Source organism: Cylas formicarius, unplaced genomic scaffold (genome assembly GCF_029955315.1).
Source record: "Cylas formicarius isolate icCylForm1 unplaced genomic scaffold, icCylForm1.1 PGA_scaffold_5__7_contigs__length_24384050, whole genome shotgun sequence".
Taxonomy (NCBI): Eukaryota; Metazoa; Arthropoda; class Insecta; order Coleoptera; family Brentidae; genus Cylas; species Cylas formicarius.
Window position 1 is genome coordinate 13,114,050 of NW_026844341.1, and position 19,417 is coordinate 13,133,466.

The window sequence follows — 19,417 nt, forward strand, 5'->3', positions numbered from 1 at the left end:
CATCCGACTGGAATCCTGCAAATCTTGCATCCGACTGGAATCCTGCAGACGTTTCGCCAAAATCTCACTTGGCATCTTCAATGCTCGCGCTCCGAAAACACTTCGAACACTGGGGCTGTAAAGATCTCCTTCCCGTAAAGGTGTATGATATTCTCACGTATTGATTCACGGATGGAAAAATGTGATGACACTATATTCCGGGATATCATCCGTTCGCTCGTTGAACTCCGACTGGAATCCTGCATCCGACTGGAATCCTGCAAATCTTGCATCCGACTGGAATCCTGCAGACGTTTCGCCAAAATCTCACTTGGCATCTTCAATGCTCGCGCTCCGAAAACACTTCGAACACTGGGGCTGTAAAGATCTCCTTCCCGTAAAGGTGTATGATATTCTCACGTATTGATTCACGGATGGAAAAATGTGATGACACTATATTCCGGGATATCATCCGTTCGCTCGTTGAACTCCGACTGGAATCCTGCATCCGACTGGAATCCTGCAAATCTTGCATCCGACTGGAATCCTGCAGACGTTTCGCCAAAATCTCACTTGGCATCTTCAATGCTCGCGCTCCGAAAACACTTCGAACACTGGGGCTGTAAAGATCTCCTTCCCGTAAAGGTGTATGATATTCTCACGTATTGATTCACGGATGGAAAAATGTGATGACACTATATTCCGGGATATCATCCGTTCGCTCGTTGAACTCCGACTGGAATCCTGCATCCGACTGGAATCCTGCAAATCTTGCATCCGACTGGAATCCTGCAGACGTTTCGCCAAAATCTCACTTGGCATCTTCAATGCTCGCGCTCCGAAAACACTTCGAACACTGGGGCTGTAAAGATCTCCTTCCCGTAAAGGTGTATGATATTCTCACGTATTGATTCACGGATGGAAAAATGTGATGACACTATATTCCGGGATATCATCCGTTCGCTCGTTGAACTCCGACTGGAATCCTGCATCCGACTGGAATCCTGCAAATCTTGCATCCGACTGGAATCCTGCAGACGTTTCGCCAAAATCTCACTTGGCATCTTCAATGCTCGCGCTCCGAAAACACTTCGAACACTGGGGCTGTAAAGATCTCCTTCCCGTAAAGGTGTATGATATTCTCACGTATTGATTCACGGATGGAAAAATGTGATGACACTATATTCCGGGATATCATCCGTTCGCTCGTTGAACTCCGACTGGAATCCTGCATCCGACTGGAATCCTGCAAATCTTGCATCCGACTGGAATCCTGCAGACGTTTCGCCAAAATCTCACTTGGCATCTTCAATGCTCGCGCTCCGAAAACACTTCGAACCAGTGTTCGAAGTGTTTTCGGAGCGCGAGCATTGAAGATGCCAAGTGAGATTTTGGCGAAACGTCTGCAGGATTCCAGTCGGATGCAAGATTTGCAGGATTCCAGTCGGATGCAGGATTCCAGTCGGAGTTCAACGAGCGAACGGATGATATCCCGGAATATAGTGTCATCATATATATATAGATATATATATATATATATATATATATATATATATATATATATATATATATATATATATATATATATATATATATATATATATATATATATATATATATATATATATATATATATATATATATATATATACCATTTTATCTAAAATAGTTGCAAACCATTGAAAATAGAATTAATATAATTTGTAACTACTTTGCTACAAACTTAGTACTTAAAGAGTTCATTATTGTGATAATATTAAAATTTGATTTATAAAAGAAAAAAGCAATTTTAGAAAAAGTTCCTCAAAATATTTAAAAAAATTATAATTCAATAAAAAGCATATTTTGGACAACGTAAACTATTAAAAAATCTTCTGGATTCCCCTTGCGTCGGTTGTTGATGAATCAGTTTCAGGAGGAATCCAGAAGTTTTGCAGTGCACAGTAGCCTGTGCAAATTTCTTTGAAAAAAAAGATAACGCATAATTTCTAATATGCGGCTCTCTGGCAGTATGTGCGTGTCTGCGTAAATGAAAATTCTAAGTTATATTAATGCTTCATATAATTTTATTATCATAAACACACATTTTTTAAATAGGTGAACATTTTAGATATGCATCATGTCTGTCAACTTTTTTTAATAGAAAGCCTTCAAAAAGGCGAAATCCATGGTCTAAGGAGATTGCTGGAATCAAAAATGGCCGAACTTTTCTATACAGTAATGAATTAGAAAAAGATGCCATTCTATGATGTAACTGCACATTTGCCATTTGGCTTCTTCAGAGCTTAACTGATTCTGGCTCGCATTCTACTCGATATTGGTGAAAGGTATGAAACAGTCGTATTCCATATTGCAAATAATATAGAACAAATAATAATTAGAACAGGAGATGACAGCGATAGTGATACTGATATATTATGTGAATAATTTTAAGTAATTTAAGTGGGTAAAAAAAATAATTTGTAATTTTATTTTGGATTCTAACATGAATACATACATAAATAAATAAATATTGTTTAGTATCTTTATTAACAAAACCCCAAATAATTAAAGTACGGACCTGTTCGGTCATATTTCATTCTTATAGCTTTTCCGAGTCTTTCCTTAATTCGTATCAGTTAGTCACTTTCTTATATCTATGAACAGACTTTACCTGGGATAACGTCAGATTTTATTGAGATTTAAAGCTCGCCCTAAGTGGCTCTTCAATGACCTAATTCGATATCTGGGACATCAGATTTTTTTGAGAAATAAATAAAGCGAAGATTTAGTTATTTCATATTGGGGATGATTTAATATATTCCCGACGGTTTTAAGGTGGTTGAGTAATACATCATTTTGAAGCTCTCATAAGTGGCTCTTTAATGGTCTAATTCAATACTCGTGATAACTTCTTCTTTTTTTGAGATTTCGAAATAAATACAACGAATTCTTGGATATTTTGTTATTGGGGGTAGTTTTATATCTTCCCCACCGTTTCAAGGTGGTTGGAGTAATACATCATTTGAAAGCTCTCCTAAGTGGCTCTTTAATGATATAATTCGATATCTGTGACAATCTCAGATTTTTTTGAGTTTCCGAAATAAATAAAACGAATTTTACGGCATTTCATTGGTTTTCTGGTTGAACATCCGGGATCACGTCAGATTTTTTCGAGACTGCGAAGTACTAATTGAATTATTATTTGGGGTGATACTAGCGCAAAAGGGGTTATTTACTGTATATCCCAATCGAAATCCAAATCTAACTTCAGCCACATAATCTAATATTACCTCGTATTTAACACCTCAACTGCCGACGCGTAGTGATTAAAGCTCCATTAGCCCTGTACGCGGTTAATTGATACCGCGTCGCCCTCAATCAACGCGGAGTGATAATTTTTGGTTTCGCGAATTGGACCCGTTTTGGTTGTAATTTCGCGCTACTAATTGTCGCCGGTCGAATCCTGTTTTTCGTGGGAAATGCCTCCTAAAAACGGATGGCGGCTACCGAATTTCGATTTCGGGGTTGATGGCAATCTAATCAGCTCTTAATTGGTTTAACACGTGGTGGCTTGATAAGCGTGCAGAGATTTGTCAAGGTTTATTCTAGAGGTTTTCATTTAACGAATCAGCTAAAATAAAACAAAGTTGCCGATTCTCTAAAAATTAGATGCAACAATATAACTTTTTTAATAGAAATATAGCGAAATGATGCCTAAATATACTAGTGGAAAGCGTATCTCAATATCTTCTCAAATCTTCAAATATTGAAGAAAAAAATGTATTTATAATATTTTATTATTTTTATTTATTTGTCTCTTTAGAAGATTCATGACTTCTGTGGAATTCCACAAGAATTCCACCTTCTTTCCACTCATACAATACTCTAAGATTGCATGCTTTGCTGACGATGTTGTAGTCCATACGGTCATTAAAACTATCTCTGATTGTTAGGAACGCTCAAATCGTTTTCCCGACTGTGAAAGAAACTAATTACAAGTTAATAGCAATTTCTAGGCTCGCAAAGTACATTAATGTTAGTTACAGCTTAAACAATCTGTTTACAAATCCTCTGCTAACGTTTCGCCAACCGTCCTGTTGGCTTCTTCAGAAATTAACTGAAACTGGCTCGCATTATACTGTGTACCAGCTTATGTTATTTGACGAGTATGGGAGCTAAAGGACTGGTAAGAACATTGTCTCAGATAATTCCCATATTGGTGATAGTTAAAGTGAAAAAAAAATGGAACAAAAAAAATGCATAAAATTTTGTGTGAAAAATTGAATACGGCGCTGAAAATCACTTGAAATGTTGACAACATCATATCGTGCATCTACTTTGAACAGAAAAAATGCAATGCTTATTCCAAGATGTCCGAGGAGACGCTGATGATGAACTGATGAAAGCGTTGAAGAAGTGAAACAAATGGTGTTGAGAATCGTGAATCACTATTAGAGAAGTCGCTGAAGATGTCGGCATATCTGTTTAATTTTGAATAAAATTACCGTCGAATTAACATGGTATATATTTATCTAGTCGAAATCGAAACCTAGTCGTCCCAATGGAAGAACCCAGGATCGTCAAGACCGAAAAAAGCACGTCAAGTTTAATCAACGGCCAAGGTTTTGGTTACTGTTTTCTTTGAATATCCTTTCGTAGTACATCAAGAGTTCTTTCCCCAAGATCGTACAGTCAATAAAGAGTATTACCTTGAAGTTATGCGCCGTTAGTGAGAAGCAATAGGAAGAGAACGTGCAGAATTGTGCACCTGCTCACTCATCGTTGCTTTCGTCCGACTTTTTGGCAAAAAACAAAACTACAATCATGCCTCAGCCACCATATTCACAGGATATGGCGCCCTGCGAGTTTTCCCCGTTCCCAAAACTCAAGAAACCCTTGAAAGGGTAGAGGTTCCAAACGATTGAGGAGATAAAGAAAAAATTGCTGAAACAACTCAATGCTATACCAGAAAGTGCTTACCAGATGTACTTCAAGGACTGTAAAACGGTGGCACAAGTGAGAGTCGGGAGATTACTTTGAAGGGGCAACATTAATTTTGATAAATAAATACTTTTTGATAAAACTTAAAAGTCACCTTACTTCTTGAACACTTTTTGTAGGTGATTTTATTTATTGTAGGAATTAATAAATAAAAAAAATCAATGTAGACATTTTTTTTTCTATTTCTTCCCGTCCCATAGATATTATTTCTACGATATTATATTTTGGTTGCGATGGCAAGAATGACAATATCAAAGTTTGTTTCAATTATTTCGCATTGTAAAATTACTGTCATTAGTTAATTAAGCTTAGAGTTTTGTTATTACGAATAGAAAGTTATTTTAAAAAGTAGTGTTGGTGTTGGGTAGATTTTAGTCACTGGTGGTATTTTGCCCTTTATCACTTCTCTTGGTGACGTCACATGTCACTCGGTAAGTACGGGCTTGAACTCGCTAAAAATATTTGGTCAATCAATTTATTATTTGTAAGGAAGTACAAATCTAAGACTCGCTACGGGCTAGCTGAGGGCTTGTTTTGCTCTTGCTCTTAATTCCTGAGGTCGAATACTTTTAACCAAGTCGATAATTAAAACACTCTGTTGTGGTTATCGCAGATAAATAAACTATATAAGTTACTTCCTTTTTCGAGTAATTACTTAATCAAAACAGTTTCCACTCCAACTTGAAAGTTGTCTTTCAGGGGAATAAATAAATAGTACCAATTCGTACCAACTCGGGAGATCAGAAAAGAAAATTTCAATCTTTGGTCCAAACTCTGAGGTACTGAACCCGTCCTCGCTGAAATGCTTTCGGTATAATTGCTGAATACATGCATCTACTTGGAAAGGTAACAGCAACTCCAACGTGCGTTATGCGTCGTGTGCGAGAGGCATACGTAGAAAACGTCCGTAATTGTGGAAAATAATGCACCTGCTCACTCAACGTTGCATGTGTCTAACTTTTTGGCCAAAAATAAAACCACAATCATGCCTCTGCCACCATATTCACCGGACAAGGCCCACTGCGACTTTTTCCTGTTCCCAAAAATTTGAGAACCCTATGAATGGAAGGAGGTTTGGAATGCTTGAATCGTTGGAAGAACGCAAGGCTATACCAGAAAGTGCTTACCAGAAGTGCTTCGAGGGTGGGAAAAAACGCTGGCACGAGTGTATTATATCTGGGGGAATTACTTTAAAGGGAAGAACAGTAATTTTTTTAAATAAATAAATACTTTTTGATAAAACTTAAAAGTCGTTCTACTTTTTGAACACACCTCGTATAAGCAGGTACGGAGTAGAATGCGACTTTCAGATAAGGTACGAAGAAGCCAACAGGATGATAGACGAAACTTCAGAAGATTTGTAAATCGTATTACAGTAGTTTGTGATACTTAGATTTGGTGCTAGCAAATCCAAGATTTCTATAATCATTACTTTCGTCACATAGACTTGTATTACCTGACTCTTAATCCTACTAGAAAACTAGCTAGTGATGATTTTTTTTTGTTCCTTATCAATTGTTGGTAAGATTAGGTCCTCTCTAATGGCATACTCATAATAATTAATCAGATTTTGATTTTCTTTTCTTTTTCTTCTTTTGTGTTCTTAATTAGGTTTTTATATTTTTGTGCAAACCTTAATTATTCTCTAGCATAGCTAGAATACTTACATGCACTTTTGAAAATTTTAAGGCTTGTACATTAGTACAAAACTACAAAACTACAAAAATTAACGAAATAAACAAATAAATAAGCCATAAATGTATTCCTGAATCAGAATCTTATTTTACTAAAATAACTAAAAAATAACAACGGTTTTAGTTACAGCTTAAATAATGTATTTCTTGGGAAAAAAAGGTCAAGCGTCCGGATCTCGGGGTAATATTATTCTCAGCGTAATTGTTTGGGACACTTATTCAATCAATAGTTCCTAAATCGAATTTAAATACTCCCGAACCTGTGATTCTTTCATATTAAACACTCGTCAGCTCAAACTTGTTATACGCGTCTTTGATAGGGAATTCAAAATATTTTAAATACGATAGAGCGATAGAATAGAATGCCAAAAACGTCTACGTTCAAATTTTATCCCATGGTAAATTACATTCAGTATGAAGAAAGACTTAGGCGCCTTCGGTTAATAAAAATTTACTGGCAAATACCAATATGTTTGACAAACTCAAATTTATTTTATCGGCACTTTTTTAATAACAGTTACTACAATCATCATCTTAGTCACGAAGACATATTTCACTTAATGCTACTAGAAAATCGGTTATTGATGTTATTCTATCATTCTGTGTACCACCTCAGGCTACTGTGATACTATTTACACATCTTCCGGAGACCTCCTGCTGATTAATGAATCGAACTTGATGAAGTCTCTCCAATCATCCTGTTGGCATCTTCATCTTCATCCATAGCAAATCCAAGATTTTTTAGATTCTCAAATTAATTTTATTGTTAATTGTTGCTATTTTAATACCAGTTGTCACAATCATTACTTTAGTAGCAAAGACGTACCTATTTCGCCTAAATCGTAATTGTACTAGAAAACTAGCTATTGATGTATTTCTATGTTAATCCAGTTAATCATTTAGTTAGGTAATTATACTTCGATTTTCGGTGCTTATTCTTTTTTGTTTGATTAATTAGTTCATTAATATTAAAATTATACTCAACTAATACCTCAAACCTATTAAAATGCTTTATACAAATGATTAAAGATGTGATTATTATATTCATTCAAAATGTGTGAAAGACACTGGGCTAGGACAAATTGGTGGGCACTTTCAGTCATTAACCTAGATCTCAGTATACACTACACTTAAGGTACGTAGCCCCATTTTAGGTTACGATTTTTATATTATTGAAACCATACTATTGTTTTGGTTAGTGTAATATATAAGTTTTTTTCTTGTTTTTTTTTCTTCTTTTTGGGGTAGTAAGTACCTACGGTTTTCAGTTAATTGTCTGTGGGGTAAGGTGGCAGTAATAGTTGACAATAGATGAAAGCCGATCAAAATAATGTACCACCTTCTACTTTTGAGGATAAGACAGCTTTCTCGAAAGACGATTTTAATTCATGTACATACCAGACAATGATTTCTCATCAAAACGTATAAAATATTTTCTACTAATCCATTCAAGTATAGAGTAAAAAGTTTAAGCCTAAAGGGTTACCCAGTAGATCCGTGGATAGGGCAGCTACTTACCGCCACATAATGGATTTTTTTGTAGTATTGTTCAATACAAAAGCTCTGAGACGTAGCAACCATAAAGAAATTATGTTTCAAGGCTTTCAAATTGCGCATACAAAACTAACGTAACGTATTAGCTATTATTGCAAATTTTTACGATAAATGAATTTTCAAGGCAAGAAAACGCGAAAAGCTAAGTAACTATGCATCATAAGTTCAGCGAGCTTATCACCTCATAATATAGGATGGTCAAACTAAGAGCACAATTAATCAAAAAACAAAATTAGGTGTTCTCTGCTCGCGCAGTCTAGCTTACAGCTATTCTACTGAACTATGCAAGTATACTACAGAGTGAATACTAAATTTTAAACAAAGAATGGCATGAGTATACTTTTCAAATATAATTTTAGGAAAGAACAACCCTGTTAAACAATAGTCACTTGTACCAATAAGCTAACTCATAAAATTTAGATTACATACAATTACATACTGATCAAGGAAAGATCTGCATAGTTTGTTATATACAAAATACTTTTTTTTAAATCTAGTTTGAAAATGTTTTTTTAAATCTGGTTTGAAAAACAATTTATCCCAATACCACATTTGATTATTATGAACATTATGACGATATAAAAATCTTTTTCTATTTGAAATTTAAAATATGTCGGTTATTTATAAATCAAACTTAATGACGTTTCGCCAATCATCCTCTTGGCTTCTTCAGAGCTTAACTGGAACTGTTTCTGTTAAGTTCTGAAGAAGCCAAGAGTTTTAGTTAAGATCTGTGGGGGCCAACGGAATGATTTGTTAATTGAATTTTAGTATTTCCAATATAGATTTCAACATTTCTTTTAAGGAAATCCACTTTCTTCTTGCTCCCAAAAATCATAAACGAGTTTTCTCAGGATTAAGTATTTAGCTGTGTTTTTAGAAATATCATTTAATATTTATAAGTACTGATTAATTAATCTAATAACCTCCAAAAAACCTTCTTGATCAAAAGAAAATCAAATTTAAGGATCTTAAACAAAGTGACTCAGGAATATCAGACGAATAAACGTGAAAGATTAAGGGTCCTAAGATGGAGCCTTGTGGAACCCTATATGTAATATGTAACTGATCAGATAACTTAATATTGCGCTGTATATAATCGGAACTTACAAGAAGTGAAGCAGCATTATCAAAACCATAATATTTTAATTTACAAAACAGAAGCTTATCCAAAGCACGCAAAATGGTGTCAGTCACATTCAACACTTCAACAGATACATCGACTTTTTGGGTATAATTAAATTATCAATGACTATATAAAAATAAAGCCGGTAATATACTGATACGTGAAGATCGTTAAACAATATAGGGTTTGAATTTTTGATTTGATTAGAAAAATAGTCGATCTCCAAGCAACAATTAATGGTATGTGTTATGTATTTATCCAAACATGAACTGCAGAGTTTAAGTATTAACGGGGAGATTTTATCCACACCCGTTGTTATAGTTTTCATATAATTTAAAATGGTATGTTCCTGAAAAACTGTTCCAAGCTTACATTACATTGTTATTACAGAGATATATTATTTTCATAAAAAATTATACTTCCGCTGCAGTCTGCAGCATCCTGTAAAATTGAAGAAAAAAGTCAATAAATAATTCGGAATATAACTATTTTTACTAGAGCAATTGTTCACCGAAGTTTTTCAAAAAATTCTTCTTACGTAAAAAAAAATTACGTAAGCGTTCATAACCAATCATTCATATCTTAGTAATTGCTAGTAATTGCTAGGATATTTTTTCAAATGGTACTTACACAGATTTTAACATACTTAATATTTTTCTAGTCTTGTCTCTGGTAGTTTAATGGAACATATTAATCAATGTTTTACGTATAGGTTTATAATTAAATATAAATTTCAAAAAGTAGGAATTTGGAAAAAAAATCTATATGTAACTGATAATCTTCTATGTTTTGGTTAGTTAGTTAGTTATTCGTTTTTTCAGAAAATACATTAGATTGCATTCGTTACTTGAACCTAGAAAATGAAAATATTGTTGGAAATTTAAAAAAAAATGTTTACTTTCACAGCTAAACAACTTCAACGCAGTGGTTTTCATTTATCTACATATCTATCCTTGGTGTATGGTTTGTCAGCATAAGGTAAGAAATTAAAAAGTCAATCTGCCACAGCGCAGATGCCATAAAATTGGAGTAGAATCGCAGTTTACCGTGACACACTTAAAAATACGGTTCAAAAAACAGATTGCCAGTCAAATTATTTTTTTAAAAATAATGCGGACCATAATTTCTCGTTCGACCTTGAAGTGAAAATCTTACACACAAAAGGTGACCATTGTCAACTTTAACTACCTAAACAGTGTTTACTTAAGTCGCAATTATCCTCACTTAGGCAACGCAATTCCAGATAATTTTTTAAAAGATTGTCTACATCGTCTGTCAGAAGTATACTGAAATATTGTTCCTTTTTCAGAGTTACACTCATAACTACAACGTTGAAAAGGTCCAAAATATTTTTCTATGATATTTCTATTAATGTTAAACTAGTGTTTACCAAATCATACAATCTCTTCATATTCTACAAAACAGAAAAAATGTGTCGGCAGTATTTTTTTTATAAAATATTACAAATAATATGATATGATATGATAGAATTGTTTATTCAAATAAATATTCATTTTCCGAGAGCATATAATACAAAATTGTCTAAATTTGTGGGAGGTCAATAACCATTTACCCAATTTAATTTACCAGTTATTTTAATATGTGCAAATTGTGTAATCAAATCCGCTCAGTGTGATTTCCGGCTTGTTTTGTCAGTTAGCTTAAATCTGGACTCTTTCAAATACGAAATTAATTACTAAATTGTATTCTTTTATTTCTTAGATTGTTCCCTTCCTACCCTGTACACAGAAGTAATTTTGTTGAGTTAGCAAATCCAATATTTTAAAAAATATTTTTTTTAATAACATTATTTTAATACCAGTTACTTTCGTCACGTAGACTTAATTCTACTAGAAAACTAGAAATTGATGGTTTTTTATGATTCCTTATACTTTTAATTGTAGCATACTAATAATAATTAATCGTATTTTGATTTCCTAAGGTTTTTCTTTTCTTGTTTGGTTCATTAGTTTACATTTACATTATCTTTGTTCTAATTATTTTTTAGGAATAGCAACAGAATACAAACAAATATGAAGAATATGCGCAAAATTCTTCTTCTTTTTAGGCTAATAAGTATATTCTGTAAATTGTCTAATAAATATGAAGCGGTAATAGACAGCAATAGATGTTATCAAGACAATGTTTGAGAACAAATGTTTTTCAATAAAGATGATTTTTAAATAATGCCAAGATTTTCAAAATAGTTTCTACGTATTAGCTTTTCAAACATATTCTTACTACAAATTAATTTTCTGATCACAAAAACGTGAAAAACTAAGTATCTAAAGTATTAATATGTAATAAGTACTGAATTTTAAACGAAAAAGGGCATGCGTATACTTTTTAACTATAATTTTAGGAAAGAATAACTCTGTTTGGCGATAGTCGCTAATTAATAAGCTAACTCATAAAATTTAGGCTACATACAATTACTTACTTATCAAGGAAAGTGCTATGCAGTTTACTGTAAATTTTAAACACTTAAATTTAATGAACTAGCTGGCAAACGATTATAATAAAAAGCTTCGTTAGAAGAAAACGAACGTTGAAACATGGCACTCTGATTGGATGGAATCGACAGTTTATGCCTGTTTGAGCAATATAACGGGAGATTGAATAAGAGTTTCCACATTACAATCTGAAATATTTTTGAAACGCTACTGTATTTGTTTATTATCATATGAGATTTCTAACCTCAAAACATAAACAAAATTAGTCATGGAGCAATGTACGACTGAACAACGTGTAAAAATTGTGCAAGCCTATTATGAAAATGGTTGATCAAGAAAAAATGCATTTCGGGCTCTACGTGAATTGTTCGGCGCGCAAAATCGACCTTCTGAGAGGACAATTTGGAATGTGGTTCAAAAATTTGAGCAAACTGGATCTGTAACTAACCTCAAACTCCCTCAACAAGTGCTCGTGCAGGTCGGTCAGATCAAAATATTGCCATTGTTCGCGAAAGTGTACCCGAAGATCCAAATACATCGATTCGTCATCGATCGCAGCAAGTGGGCTTTACGTATTTAACCACACAGCGAATTTTAACGAAAAACTTGCATATACACCCATATAAAGTCCAAATAACTCAGTGTTTGCAGAATGGATACGAGAACAAGGGGTTCGTTTTTCAACGAAAATCATCTTTAGCGACGAGGCACATTTTCACGTTCGTGGCTTTGTAAACAAACACAATGCTCATATTTGGGGATTAGAAAATCCAAGAGGGATCGTTCAAAAAGCTATGCATCCTCATAAAGTGACTGTTTGGTGCGAATTTTGGTGCGGAGGAATAATTGGCCCTTTTTTTTCGAGGATAATGCGGAGAACGCTGTTACGGTTAATGGTGTTCGCTATCGAATCATGATATTTGATTTTTTTCTGGGAGCAGTTGAAAGGTATAGACATTGAAGATTTGTGGTTCCAACAGGATGGAGCCACTTGTCACACATCCAGAGAAACGATGCAATTGCTGCGGGGCAAGTTTCCTGGTCGGATTATCTAACGTAACGGCGATATCAATTGGTCGCCGCGATCATGTGATCTTAGTCCCCTAGATTTTTTTTTTTGGGTATCTAAAAAGCAGAGTGTATAGAAATAAACCAAACACTATTCCAGAGCTGAAACAGGAGATTAGACGCAAAATAGCCGGCATAGAACCTGAATTGTGTCAAAAAGTGAAAAGGGAATTTCAATAAACGAATTACGTCATGCCACAAGAGTAGCGGGGGTCATTTGAATGACATCATCTTTCATACCTAATTGTAATACACTAATCTAAAATGGCAAATAAAAATGTTTGTATATTTTTATATTCTTAGGAGTTTTTTCTATTATTTTAATGTGGAAACCCTTATTGAATCACCCTTTATAATAATAGTGGTTTGAATTATTTTATTTAAAAAAGTGCTAAAATTATGTACACGTCTAAAATTCATGATAAGCCATTGCAAGTCGTTCAATAGATTGTATTAAAAAAAGATTGCACGTTAAATTCAATTATTTTGAAAATATCAGGTGACCATTGTCAACTTTAACTACTTAAATGATGTTTGCTTAATTCGCAATTATCCTCTCACTTAATATTATAGGTTACGTAATTCCAGATAATTTTTTCCTTATTAAAATTTCGATTCCATTCGAATCGAAGAAATTGTTATTCTTTATCCTAAGTTAATATTTTCGGGAGTGAAAAACTTTTTTTTTAATTGTATTTTTGAGTATGCCAACGGTTCTTCGAAAAATGAAATTTATTTTTCAAAACCCGAAAATTGTGAAATTGCGTTCTAAATATATCGGGTGACACAAGAAAGTGGGAACACTATAAATTTTAAACGGTCTAAGATAGCGATTTGAAATTTGGAAGAGTTAATATAGGCTGAATGTCAAATTTTTTGACAATATGTAAAGGTAGCACTTCCGGTTTGAGCGGAAACGACAGCAACTTTTGAATTTTAAATGGCACAACGTATTTTTTTTTTCATTTTTGGATTCAGGAGATAATTCTACATAGAATAGGATAGTTTTCTCATTTTTTTCCTTTTTTAAATTTATATTGAATTTTTGAAAATTGTGTCTAGGAGGCTGTGACCATCATGAACGGGAAAAATTATAAATAAAACGTTTCTTCACTTATCTAATGGCAAATAGCATTTAATGTAATGAACCGTTAATTTTTTAGGATAACCTAGTTTTTGCAAATAGCACCCTAGTGGGAACAAAAACTTTTTTAAACCGGGACTTTTCTGCAACATTTCGACACCAAAATTTTCAAAATCTGTGAAAAAATAAACTCACAGGAAGGAAAAAAACAGATAAGTAAATAAATTTTTATAAAAATAAAATATTACTTACGTGGCTTTGCTTCTATTCATTTGTAAATTGATTATTGTTTTCCATGACAATCCAAATCAATAAGGCGACAAAATCGATAATCAGATAAAAATGTAACTGTCAGAATTTTCAATCATGCCGACTTGATGATATAATTCTTTTTTAGCTATTTATGATTTACAGATCTTCTGGATTCCTCCTGCATCGGTTGTTTCGCCAATCATCTTCAGAGCTTAACCGGACTAGTTGCAGTTCAGTTAAGCTCTTAATTTATAAATAACCGACGCAGGAGGAAACCAGAAGATATATAGATAGTATAGTATCAGTATTACTAAAGAAGTTTCTTTGAAAAATTAACTATTTGTTATTAAACGACTCACTCACTGATGCGTATCTAACAAATGTGATAAAAAATCATTACAACTTCATACTCTGTATCTCTAGATCGCACCAATTTAGAATATATGTTGATATGTTGCTGTTAGAATTTGTCAAACTCAAAAACTGAAACCATTTTAACAACCAATTGGCGTTTCAACTATAAAACACACATCGATCCCTTCAAAAACATCAAAAATTATATTGGCAGTGAAAAACGTGCGATTTTATTGGTTCCCATACGATATATAAATAATTATAACTAAATTATCTAAGGCGAATTCGGAAATATTCACTGTTTTGCACAAAATTTCAACAGCTCTTGGGAAGCTTTTTGCAATCTATGACATATAAGACCATTTTAGCAATTTTACAGCATTTTAAGCAAACTAATAAACATGTGCTTTCAAATAACCTTTTATAAACTCAAAATGTACATTGCTTTTAGTTACAGTGTAAATAATGTATTACTTGTATAGCCCTACCGATAATAATTAATCATACTTATTTAATTAATTAAATTGAATTTTTTTATTGAAACACAATTTTATATAATTATTACTTTGTTATTAATTCTACTAGAAAACCAGCTATTCATGTTTTTCTTTTTCCTTTTTAATAATAAAATTAGGTCTTTTCCAGTAGCATACTTATAAGAATTAGTCACACCATGATTTCCTGTTCTTTTTCTTAAACCTTAAGCAGTAGGAGCAGAATACTTTTATAAATTAAAATGTCTCTACATTAGCACAAAACTACAAAATTAGCCGAAATAAAGAAATAAATAGGTCATAAAAGAATTTGTTATGGATCAGAACTTTAAAAAATGCAAATGCAAGGGTAAGCAGAATATGAAGACCATACCACGTAGGAAAAATAAATGCCTCAACATTTAAGTTAATACTAAAATTACACTTATACGGGCAGTGTTATTTGTGTTTGTTCCGCACTCAAGTAAGGCAATCATCAATTTTTTAATTTTAGGTTATGATTTTACATTATTGAAACCATACTATTGTTTTGGTTAGTTTTAGTATAGTAAGTACCTACATATTCAGTAGATAGATGATAGTAGATGAAGGGTGATCAAAATAATGTAAGTTTAAGAACAAAATCTTTGTTAATGTAGATACCAGACAAACAATTTGTGATAAAAAATTATGAAATATCACGTACTGTTTAAAGTTTATTGAAACGTTGAAATTTTTATTTCAAGAAATACATTTCAACATTAATTAGCAAATACTGTCCGATTCAACTATAGAGTAATACGTTTAAAACTAAAAGGTTGCTGAGTAGATCTCTAGGTACCGCGCGCATCTATCGCCTTATAATGAATTTTTTTTTAACTATCGTTCAATATTAAAGCTCTGGGAGATAATTTTTCAAGGCTTTCAAATTGCGAATGCTTACAAAACAAACGAGATTCCCCAAATAGTTTCTATGCATTAGCGGTTCACACAAATTTTTACGCTAAATTAATTTTCAAGGCAAGAAAACGTGAAAAACCAAGTTATTATGCATAATAATAATAATAATAATAATAAAAATAATAATGCATTATGTTTTTTAATAGTTCATAGCAACTGATGAGTTTTTTTTTCAAACGTTGCTTTTTATTTGTCTTCTCTATTCGGCATATTTAATGGAACATATTAGATTCCATTATTTACGTATATGCTATTTATTTAGAAAATCCAAAAAAAAATGGAAAAATTTTGAAAATTTTTCTGTATTTTATTTCTATTTATTTGTTGGTAATAATCTCCAATTTAAAACGTAAAACAGGTCACATAGACCCTGTTAGAAACTCAAAATCTGACCACAAGATAAAGCAAATAACGGCCCTTTCAAAAGTGTCAAAAATGACATTGACAGTATAAAACGCGCCACTTCGTAGATTCCGATACGATGAATAAATAATTATCAATGAATTATCTAAAGCGACTTGTGAAATATTTATCAATGTGCGCTTTTCACAGCTATTAAGAAGTTTTTTGCAAACTACCATTCATTTTCGAGTAAAACCACACTGTTGACCCCTATTCGACAACAATTTTATAATATCGCGGAGACCATTAAACTACTAAATATAAATAAAAAAAATGTGTTGTTACGTACCCGATCTTTGTATTGTATTGGTTGTGTATTGGTAACCGCAAAGCACTGGAATTTACTTAATGGTTACGTGGAATCCACTCGAATTTTGGTTGTTTTTGGCGGGTTTTTTTCCAGAGACCGGCGCGAACCAGTGCGATCCGGTACCGGAGTCGGACTTCGAGGATGGTTCGAGCTGGGGTACGGAAAACAGGTAAATGCAACGTAGAGATTTGATGTTACGGTTTATATATGTACCTACATGTAGTCGGCGTTTTGCTTCGTAGTCGAACTTTAGTACGACGAATAAAATTTTGAAATGACATTTTCAAAAACTGGATTTATGGTTGACTATAAAATGCACTGATCGATTGTGAATGGGAAAATTCAAATAAAATACAATATTGCTGTTGGGGAACAACTAGGCGTGTACGTTGCCGGTTCAAAATGACTTTTGGTCTGTTCCTGGCATTTTGTTTTCGTCCAGACTTTATTTCGTCTGGAGCACGTCATTCCAGTTTGGTATATAAAATTTTTAATTTGGCAATGAAAACGAACCCAAAGACTTTTTTTAAATGTGCATTTTTATTATAAGAAAAAGTATGACCGTTTTAATAAAGCCAAAACCAAAGTTTAGAGAATTAAAATGTAAGTTGCCGCACTCTCTGTCGGCCCTTTGATGTGTCTTTGATGTGTTGAGCGGGGTATGTTTGTTCCGCGCGTAGCATATCTATATACGAGGGGGTTTCCAAAAGTATAATATATTTAATAATAAATAATATGACGCACTTAATAAAGTTATTTTCATTTTTACATAGTTTAGAATAAAAAATTTTTAACCACTATAAGAGTATATTCTTCCTGGATGAAAATATTGAATATTTAAATATATTTTCATAAGACTTAATGTAATCAAAGTTTAATAACTCCTTTGAAAAAGAAGGTATCAAGCTGAACGAAAAATTAGACGATTAAAAAAAAGAAAGCCTGAACTGTTTGACAATAAAACATTTCTATTGAAACTTGAAAAGAAAATTTTTATTGTCAAACCTTTCAAGCCTTGGTTTTTTTAATGGTTTAATTTTTCATTTTCGTCTAGTTATTAGGCTTTGTAGTAGAGCATGATTACATTAAGTCTTATAAAAATAAATTCTTTAGATATAGAAACCTTGAGAAATATCGATTCTGTTATTACATTTAGTTGTTTGTTGTTTTTAGTTAGTTGTTTTGTTGTTTAGTTGCCTTTGAAAAATTGAAAAATGTAAATAAACATTTTGAAATAATGTTAGTGTCTTTTTTGGACTCCTGTTTTCGAAATCTGTTTTTGGAGAAAAACGAGACATTTCTTCTTCTTCTTCTTCTTCGAATTTTAAAATTCCTTTTTTAACGAAATACATTTTAGTTGACTTATATCAAGTATTGCTCTTATTTTTAAATTTGAAATAGCCTATAACAATTAGATTTTTTTTAATTGCACCACTTTTCTTCCAAGAAGGCGATATATACATACATATATACGGAATAAATTTAGCAAAAAAAAAGTTGATTAACGTTTTTTGAACAAATCTGCTTTACACTTACATTTTTGGTTTTCTCCAATTGTTTGGATACAATTTAATATGATCTACCATAATCATTGGACATGACATGACATGAGTCAGTTGTTTCATCAACCAATTCCTTCAAATATAAGAAAGCAGTAAAGTACATGAGTCGTCCCGTTGTAAAGTAACACACACGCGCCGTATCGAAAATTGCCGGACAGGGTTTTTATTTGGCAATAAAATGTAATAGATTTTCTATTATTGAAAAATATGCATGTTTGATACAAAACAGACAAAAACAAAAAAAATGCATTCTGTATTTTCTCCGCTCCTTACTTGTAATTATTATTAATATTTATGTTTACATATCAATAGTTTTTCGATTACTTTCTTCTGTAATTTTTGCGATTAAAAAAAGATAGAAGCAAAGAGTATCAACAACATACTTCTGCTATTCAGTAAAAAACTGGCAACTTTATGCTACAGCTGTAAAAGCTAAAATTATTGTTGTACTTCGAAAAAAAAAGAACAACAAAATTCATATTTTTAAATTATATGAACTTCACAAAGCGAGGAACTTCGACCAGCTGCAACACTGGAAATAAGGGACATAAAACATAAACTAAAGGACAATAGAATTACAGATGAAATTGCTGCTGACATATTTAAATATGGAGGAAAAGGATTGGAGGAGCAATTTTTTTTCAAAGAAACTTCGATTGGCTACTGTAATATTATTAACAAATCTGCTGGATTCCTCCTGCATCTGATAAGCTAAAGGATAATAGAATTACAGATGAAATTACTGCTGAGATATTTAAATATGGAGGAAAAGGGTTGGAGGAGCATTTTTTTTTAAGAAACTTCGACCGGCTACTGTATTATTTACAAATATGCTGGATTCCTCCTGCATCTGATGTTTCTAAATAAAACAGGAAGTTTGGCGAAACGTCAGCAAGTCTGATTTATAAACAACCGAAAAATAGATAAAAAAGGAGACATAAGTAAATGTCAGAACAACACAAAATGCAAAAAAAATCAAAGTGGTTATTCAAAGCATCAAAGAAGCTTGGAATTAATAAAAAACTAACGTCTATGATGCAAACGGTTCTAAAAAAAGCCAGATAATATGGTAAGAAAAAACAAAAAATAATGAATAGGTTTGAGGTCAAGGAGAGAGTGAGACAGGGTGATCCGTTGTCATCAGTGTTGTTTAGTTCATTTCT

General features: G+C 32.7%; 1 protein-coding gene across 1 annotated transcript in view; it reads right to left on the reverse strand.

Annotated features, from left to right (window-relative positions):
* LOC132701895 (bumetanide-sensitive sodium-(potassium)-chloride cotransporter) overlaps positions 1-16,853 on the reverse strand; it is a 59,403-nt gene extending 42,550 nt beyond the window's left edge. Inside the window, exon 1 of the mRNA XM_060670186.1 lies at positions 16,672-16,853. The gene's annotated coding sequence lies outside the window, so the exon portion shown is untranslated. The remainder of the gene's footprint in view (positions 1-16,671) is intronic.
* Positions 16,854-19,417: the final 2,564 nt, after the last annotated feature.